General features: G+C 42.1%; 1 pseudogene; it reads left to right on the plus strand.

Moving 5' to 3' along the window:
* Positions 1-8,616: 8,616 nt before the first annotated feature.
* On the plus strand, positions 8,617-9,063 carry LOC102825756 (annotated as a pseudogene).
* Positions 9,064-9,512: the final 449 nt, after the last annotated feature.

The following is a 9,512-nucleotide window of genomic DNA, read 5'->3' on the forward strand; positions in this document are numbered from 1 at the left end:
AAAGAATGAAGTCCTTGACAACGTCAATCTTTTCTCCATTGATAAGAATGTTGTTTATTGGTCCAGTGGTGAGGATTTTTGTTTTCTTTACACTGAGATGCAATCCATACCGAAGGCTGTGGTCTTTGATCTTCATCAGTAAATACTTTAAGTCCTTGGAAACCCTATACAGGGTCATTATGAGTCAGATCCACTCCATGGCACAGAACCACCACCACTACCACCATATATATATATAAATGATTACATATACACTTTCTCTTTGTAAAAGTTTAGAAGAGAAGATCTGTCTTTCTTCTTCTGGTGGTGGCGGTTATGTGCCTTGGAGTTGGTTCCAAGTCATAGCAACCCTGTATAGGGTTTCTGAGGCTGTAAATCTTTATTGCAACAGAAAGCCTCATCAGTCTTCATGGACTGGCTGGCAGTTTCAAACTGCTGAGCATGTGATTAGCAGCCTAACTTGTAACCACTACACTGGCTATTCTAACAACTTCATATCTAAACACTGCAAAGCCCCACCCACCCCAGTTCAGTGCACCAACACCTATCATTGCTGCAAATTTCCTAATTGGTATTGCTGTTTTCATTCTTGCCTCATTAAGTGCCACTTAAAAAAATACTTATCATAATGTCATTCCCCAACTTTAAAATACTCTACTAGCTTCTGTGGTGAAATGTATTATTTTATGGCCTTTTTACTGGCTTCTTTGGAAAAACAGTATGAAAGATTTTCCCTTCAAGCCCTGAGGAGTTACATTTGCCCTCCTTTTCTACCCCAAAGGGTCTGTTAATTTTGTTCAGGTTGACTGACATTTCCTGGGCAAGTTGTGAACAATTAATTGGTGGTCTCATTGTTATATACTTTGCAGGGACTGGCCAATAGACTATGCAAATAAGGTGACTATAATCTACTTTGTAAATGAAGAGTCTATGGCTTATCAAAGTGTAGAAGGTTAGTTAGTTTGTGGCTCCAGACCCACTGGGAAGTGGCAACCCTTGAAATTGACAAGTTGTTGAGTATACACGCAGCCAACCCCACAGAGGTTTTTCAGCAGAAAGAGAAGCAACAGAGAGAGACGATGCAAGGAAATTCCTAAAAAACCTGGGACACTGAAAACAACAAGAAGAGGTCCAGCAACAGTTGGTGATGACAAGAGAAACCTGTCCTGAGGAAGCTGTGAGGAGGCCTGCCCTGAAAAAGGAAAACTTTGTCTTCATGCTTCTAACCTGTAATTTTCCTAGTTTACCCCATAATCTTAGCTCTGGTCTATGTGGCCGTGTTATCATGTAACATGTTATCACACAACAATGTATTAACTCAGAAGAGAAGTAGGGTACCGTGGGAAGAAAAGCTGATGTTGGAATTTGTTTTTTGTTTTTTGATTTAAAGTTAGAGAATGGAGGTACGTCTGACTCTTATGAATCAGCTTTGGGTTGATGGTGATTATCCTCACCCCTCCTGAAGTCAGACCAAGAGATTTGAGAATGCCATTTTTAGTTTCCCGTAACAGAACAAACTCCAAACTTCTTATTTTAACCTATAAGGCATTACCAGATTCAACTTCTGCTTACCACACAACTCCTCCTAGGAGTTGGTGCTGGGTGTTCTTGGCCACAAAGTTCATTCTCATTCCACAGTCTTTGCACTGAGGCCACCAGAAAACTCTTCCCTCTACTGTTTTAGAGTTTCTTTTCATCATTCAGGTCATATTTTCAATGTTAACTCCACAGAGACTCCTTCCCTGACCATATATATAGAAACTGCTCCCCACCTTCATTGGCCAGTGTTCCTTTCTCATTTGTACTTAAACCACAATTTGATATTTATTCATGCATACCACCTGCCTCTCTCCTCTAGGATGTCAGTTTCATGTGGGCAAGACAGTTCCTGTCTTGTTCACTACTTTATATCCCCAATGCCTAAATAGTACTTGGCACACAGGAAGTATTCAATAAATATTTCTTGAATGAGTTTATGAGCACTAATAAATGAGTTCTGAAGTCCTGGTGTGGCACTGCAGGATAAGCACTGGACTGCTAACGACAAGGTTGGCAGTTCAAACCCACTAGCTGCTCCTCGGAAACTCTATACAAGGTTGCTATGAGTCAGAACCAATTCAATGGCATTTAACAACAATAATAACAACAGTGAATGAGTTCTAGTGTGTACTGTAAGTAAGTACTAGGCTGCTAAATGCAAGGTCAATGGTTTAAACCCACCAGTGCTCCTTGGAAACTGACTTGATGGCAATTAACAACAACAACAAGTTTCTTCATGGGATAGTTGCAAGATATAGAGATAATATTAATTGTCTGTTAAGCTAAGTATTCAGTAGTTGTCAGCTCTTTGGGATCCAACAACTCTGTTTTATTCCCTGTTTGGGAGAAATAATATTGAAGGAAGATTTCCTAAAGGATGTTCGATCAATCTAGTCCTCTAGATTCATTAATCCATTCATCTAACAAATGTTTATTAATTAAGAATCTACCATCCTGTGTTCCAAAACTAGAGATACAGCAGTGTACAAAACAAACTAAAAACAAAACAAAACACCAATAATGTAGTTAACATTCTGATAGTATAAGACAACTAAACTAAGTAAGTAAATTATATGGTGTGTTGTTGTTGTTGTAAAGTGCCATCGACTTGGTTCTGACCCATAATGACCCTGGATGGGATTTCCGAGGATTGGCTAGTGAGCTTCAACCTCGACCTTGTGGTTCAAACCAACCTTACAAAGGAAAAAAAGATAGGGAGTGGCAGGCAGGGTTGCAATTTTAAATTATTGTTGTTGTTAAGTGCCATCAAGTCAATCCAACTCATAACAATCCTGGGTAGGGTTTCTGAGGAGTGGCTGGTGAGTTTGAATCACCAACATTATGGTTCAAACTGACCTTGTGGTCAAGTGCTTATCCTACAGCATCACACCAAGATTCCTGTATAGGATTTCCAAGGAGCAGGTGATAGATTTGAACCGCTTACCTTGCATTTAGCAGTCCAGAGCTTATCCTATAGCGCCACACCAGGACTCCTCAATTTTAAATAAAGTGACCCAAAAAAGTCTCACTGAGCAGAAGTGTAAAGAGGTGAGAGACTCATGTGGGTATCTGGGTAGAAAACATTATAGGGCGAGAGAAGTATGGTGGGCAGTGATTTGCCACATAATCCACTGGCACACTGGAGGAATGGCAAGGTCAGAGTGGCTGAGAAGGGTGAGAAGAGGATGGGAGTAGTAAGAGATGGGCAGTAGGTCACGTAGGCCATGCAGACCATCGTAAGAACTTTGGTGTATACTCAGAATGAGCCACAAAGCCACTGAAGGCATTGAGCCAAGGGGTAATACGATATGATTTCCATTTAAACAGGCAGTTCCCTGCCTACTGTGGGGACTGTTGTTGCTGTTGGGTGCCATTGAGTCAATTCTGAATCATAGTGACCCCATGTGACAGTAGAACTGCTCTATAAGGTTTTCTAGATCGCTAACTGCAAGGTCAGCAGTTTGACCCCACCAAATGCTGTGGGAGAGAATGATGAGGCTTTCTGCTCTAGTAAAGATTTACAGCCTTGGAAACCCTGTCCAGTGACGCTGTGAGTGAGCATCAACTGGACACCAGTGGGTGGGTGTTTTGGTTTGACCTTTATTTACATCAGCAGAGTGTCAGTTCTGATTTCTCATCCAGTAAGTTATTGGGTGGGTTCAAACCACCAACGTTTAAATTAGCAGCCAATATACCACCAATGTTAGACTAGACTGTGTATTTGGTTGGGAAAGGGGAAACAAGGGTGAAAGAAGGGAGAACATTTATACACATATTTGCATCACTCAGATAAGAGACAAAAGATTCTTGGACAAGTGTGGCAGAGTAAAGATCCAAAAAAAAAGTATAATTTGGAGTGTTTCAAGGTAGAGTTAACAGGATTTTCTGACAAATAGTAGTATGGAGTACTGGTATGGAGCTGCAGGAGAAACACTGGACTGCTAACCACAAGATCAGTGGTTCAAACCTCCCAGCTGCTCCTCAGAAACCCTATGTAGGGTCACTATGAGAGGGAACCAACTAGACAAGACAGCACTTAACAATAACAACAACAGTAGTAGTAGGGGTATCAGGGGGAAGAAAAGAGAAAGAAAGAATGAGAAACTGAGCCTCCTAGATGAAAGTAATAGGACTGTAAGCAGTGTACAAGGCCATTTTGATGTAGGAGATCATGAATGTAAAATGAAACCAGTCAGCCTGGTTGAGTGAATCTTCAGTAACATTCATCCACTCCTGTGCTGGCATAGATAGCATGGTGTATCCAGAATTGGAGTATTTCCAGCAAGTGTGTCTAAGTGAGAAGGAGTGAGGGAGTGATCTTATATTGATGGATTGGAGTCGTAGTATTGTGGGAAGTAACGGTAGAAGCAGGCTTATGAGTAGTAAAAATTGGCAAAGGAGGTATTTGAGCAAATGAGCTGAAAGAAGGTTCAAAAGTCAGATTTCAGATGCAGTGCAATTTCTAGTAATGACATGGTGATGGAGCAGAAGGAAAGTAAGGTCTTTGGAGATGAAGAGACCAAGGTAAACTGAAAGGTCATCATGTTGAAGGCATTCAGAATGATGACCGACTTGTGAAGGAGAAATGGGGGAGATGGAGGAGAAAATTTCCATGGAAGAAATGGAAATACTGATCAGGAGGCAGCAAGGAAAGCAGGACATCGACTTCACCTGAGTACACTCTGGTAGGGAGAAAGAAAGTGGCCTCTGCTTGATGGGGCTATCCAGAAAGCACTGTGTTCAGAGGGAAGAAGGATGAAGGAGGCTAGGGGGAAAGATGTGGAAGTCATAGGGAAATCTGCTTATCCCAGAGCAGGAAACCTGAGAGCTAGTGCGAGGATCTGGGAGGGGAAAGGAGGGAAAGTTGGGTGTTGGACTCTAGACAGTGCCTGAGGTCTCAATGGGGCTGTGGTCAGAAAGGAATGCCATCTCTGTTCCTATGGTCCAGTCTGGAGCAAGTTACCTCAGGGGATGGTGCCTTGGTACCTTTGGTACTCAAGGGTGTCCTCCTAAGACTTCATAGGTCCTAACAGTTTGAGAGTCATCAAGGTTTGGATTAACTACGGAAGTACACAGGAGGAGAGAAACAAGGACAAGTTAAAAAAAAATATGAGAAGCTGCTGAAAGATACCAGAGGCTGAAACTTGTAATGACACCAGTTGTGTGATTCTTTTCTCCAATGGTTCCACCTTCTTAGTGAAGGAATTGAAAAGACTGATCAAGGTTGATGGTTTCAAGGGTTGGTGTGGCAGAAGAGCCTACAAGCCAATCGAACCTGGGATCTGATCCTTTCACCTCTGATGTTCTGAAATGCTTAGCCCAGCCTGAGATACAGCAGTGTACAAAACCTCTGCGATTTTTTCTTTTAAAATTTTTATTGTAAATTGAGTGACAGTTTATAGAGCAGATACTTCATTTCATTACAATGACTGCATTTCTCTCCATGTACCATCAAGGAGCTCTGGTAGTGTAGTGGTTACAAGTCAGGCTGCTAACCTCAAGGTCAGCAGTTCGAAACTACTAGCTGTTTGGTGGGAGAAAGGTGAAGCTTTCTACTTCTGTAAAGGACAGCACATAACCACTACCATATAATAGTATTTACCTCTATTCACTTTTAATGATCGCACTCCTCCCAGCATCTTCTGCTACCTTCATCTAAGCTTCCACTATCTTTAAGCAGCCTCTCATTTATTTTACTTGTCCTTTCACATGTGTTGGAGTCTAGGTATGGCACTGTAGGATAAGCACTAGACTGTTAACCACAAAATTAGTGGTTCAAACCCACCAACTGTTCCTCAGAAACACTATACACTAAACACTATACAATATACAATACTGTTCCTCAAAACAATGTTTTTATATTTAAGCAAACATACATTTGCTTAAAAAATGTATAGGATAATACCATGAGAGGGAAGGAGTTTTCACATCAAGTATCAATGCTATCCCTTCTGTACACGGGGTAGACAGGAATGGGCAACTTAGATATTGGCTACCTAAAATGAGGAGGTGATAAAGGCATGGAGTGATTGGCTTACAAGTTTCTTAGTTTAAGAGTGTGTGGGGATATAGAGACCCTACTGAATAGCTTTTATCTTGTCTAGATGGGTCTGGTAAAAAGAGATGGGGATAAGATTCTTATGATTCAATAGTGAGTAATTGCTATCATGACTAACTGCGACTGTCACAACTGTAAAGGTAGAAGCTTTGTAACAAAAAGGGGGGAGTAGTTAATCTTACAGTCCAGAAACAGAGGACCCTAGGACCATCAAGGGAGAAAAGCGCAAGTGGAATGTGGGACCTTATCCAGAGAAGCAGCGACACCAGAGATGGAGGCAGAGATGGGGATATGGAGAGAGAGAGCAGCTGAGGACTCTAGATTCATGGGAAGAGAGGGACTGAGAGCTGGTGGCCAGAAGACAGACTTGCAGACTGTACCCTTTGGTAGTTTAAATTATTATATATGCCTGAGTGTTTAAAAAAAAAAAAGAGCTAAAATGACTAGCGAGAAATACTGTTATCTGATGGTATATGGAGAGGATGATAATCATTGTAATGAAACAAGGTGTATGATTTGTTGAGTGTAAAACTGATGATCTGCCCTGTAAACTTTCACTCAATTCACAATAAAAAACTTAAAAGAAAAGAAAACCCTAGGAATAGTTCTACTCTGTCCTATAAATTCACTTGTTGTTGTTAAGTGCCGTCGAGTCATAGCGACCCATAGCGACCCTGTACAGGATTTCCGGGAGTAGAAAGCCTCATCTTTCTTCCGCGGAGCGGCTGATAGTTTCGAACTGTTGACCTTAAGGTTCACAGCCCGAGTCGTAACCACTACACTTCCAGCTATGAGTAGTAAATGAACTCAACAGCAATCTGTGTGGTTTAATCTTTATGAAAGGAGCTCTGGCGGTGCAACAGCTAAACACTGAGCTGTTATCTGCAAGGTTGGTTGTTTGAATCTAGCTGGTGGCTCCACAAAAGAAAGATGTGGTAACCTTCTCTTATAAAGATTGTTGTTGTTGTTAAGTGCTGTCAAGTTGATTCCGACCCATAGCGACCCTGTATAGAGTTTCCAAGAAGCAGCTGGTGAGCTTGAACCGCCGACCTTGCAGTTCAAATGGCTTTGCAGTCTGGCACATGAACCCACAGAGCCACACCAGGACAGCCTAGAAAAACCTGGTCCGTTACATGGAATTACAATGAGTCCAACTTGACTTGACAGTGCCCAGGAACAAGTCTTTACAGAAGCAGATTTTCAGGTCTTTTCCCCACTGAGTCACTTGTTAAGTTGTTGTTAAGTGATGTCAAGTTGTTTCTGACCCATTGTGACCTTGTATAGGGTTTCCAAGGAATGACTGGTGAACTTGAATTGCTGATCTTGCAATTCAAACTGACTTTGCAGTCCAGTGCATTAACCCACAGCGCCACACCAGCACAGAGTCATTGGGTGGGTCCAGATTGCCCAATTTTACACTAGCAGCTGAGTATTTAACTGTTTGCACCACCAGAGCTCCTTAAGCCTGGATACTGGGCAGAAATTTGTAGAAATTAAGTTGATTAAGGTTTTTTCCCTCAGAGAAGCAGATTTTCCCCAAATCTTGAGGCTCTAACCATCACTCCTACCTGCTTCCTTGTCTCTACAAAGGCTGGTTAGCTTCATGAGTTCATCTGACCCAAACTTTTTGATCCCTCAAGAACACGCCTTGCAGTGAGCACACAGAACACATAAGATTGTAGAACTGAAGATAGCACAAAGTCTTCATCTTCCATTCCCCAAGTTTACTCTACATTATGGTAGGAACCAGGAATGGTACGGTAGCTGTAATAAAAGAGCATATTAAATATGTAAAGATGGTAAGGGCAAAACTAACTCAATGATGCTAGTCCAGAAGTTTTGTGTGACTGAAAGATGATTCAATAAGCTACCTGTTCAGAAGAACCAAGTCCAAGATTCTGGGTGCTTTCTATGAGCTGGTGAGTCAAGGATGCATTTAAAGAGAAGGTTATCCAGGAATAAGATAGGCAAGGTGGAAAATGATAGCCGAATTAACAGTACTGTGGTGAAAATGAAGACAAGCTAACCACTCTGAGGAATCCTAGTGTGGTGTTGTAGGATTAAGTGTTGGACTGCTAATTGCAAGGTCAGCTCCTTGGGCCACTGAGTTGGACCTGATTTCAAGGCACTTAACGCCACCACCACAACCATTCTGAGCATCCCCACAGGCAGATATAGAGTCAGGTGATTCTTAGGGCGAACAGAATCATTTTGCCCAGTGCAGGTGAGTGTCCTGCAAAAGAGAATAGGGGAAGCTCATGAACTCCAAACAAAATAGCTTGCTGTAGTTGTAACTGACCATTGATTTATCTGTCAGTTGGTTATACTATGGTGGCTTGCATGTTGCTAGGATGCTAGAAGCTATGTTATTGGTATTTCAAATACCAACAGGGTCACCCACGTGGACAGATTTCAACAGAGCTTCCAGACTAAGATAAAGATAAAATGTCTGGTAATCTATTTTCAAAAACTAGCCAGTAAAAAACCTTACAGCTCTTTTTTTCGCCTTGACAGCTGACATGCCATCCAGACTGTTGGAGACCCGGAAACTTAGAGGCCATGTGAGCCACGACCATGGCTGCATCGGCAAGCACCGAAAACACCCTGGAGGCCGGGGTAATGCTGGCGGCTTGCATCATCATAGGATCAACTTCGGCAAATATCATCCAGGCTACTTTGGGAAGGTGGGTATGAGACATTATCACTTGAAGAGGGACCAGAGTTTCTGCCCAACTGTCAACCTTGACAAATTGTGGACCTTGGTCAATGAGCAGATAAGGGTAAACGCTGCCAAAAATAAGACTGGGGCTGTTCCCATCATTGATGTGGTGTGATTGGGTTGCTACAAAGTTCTGGGGAAGGGAAAGCTCCCCAAACAACCTGTCATCGTGAAGGCCAAATTCTTCAGCAGAAGAGCTGAGGAGAAGATTAAGGGTGTTGGGGGTGCCTGTGTCCTGGTGGCTTGAAGCAACATGGAAGTTAATTAAATGTTCAGTCATTTTCCCTTATGGTCTGAGTGTAGGTTCTTTGGTAACAACTCTGTGGCTATTTGAGCATTGCCACCATCAGGACCCCCATCTAACAGGTTCTAAGGGTATTGGGGCTTGTGTTTCCTTGCTGTCTCCTCAAACTGTATGGTAGGAATACACCAGCACTTTAAAAGGCTTGACCCACTGCCTGACATAACACTTTACAGAGTGGAAGTTATGCCTGCCGATAATATATTCTGGTTAAAAAACAAAACAAAAAAACCTTACAATCACAACAGAATATTGTCCAATATAGTGCAGAAAGATGAGCACCCTAGGCTGGGAGGTATCAAAATACACAGTAGTAGCAACAGTGGACTTGAGTGTATAAATGCCATGAAGATGGCACAGGACTGGGCAATATTTCCTTCTGTTATACACGGGGT

This window comes from Chrysochloris asiatica, unplaced genomic scaffold (genome assembly GCF_000296735.1).
Source record: "Chrysochloris asiatica unplaced genomic scaffold, ChrAsi1.0 scaffold00085, whole genome shotgun sequence".
Taxonomy (NCBI): domain Eukaryota; kingdom Metazoa; phylum Chordata; class Mammalia; order Afrosoricida; family Chrysochloridae; genus Chrysochloris; species Chrysochloris asiatica.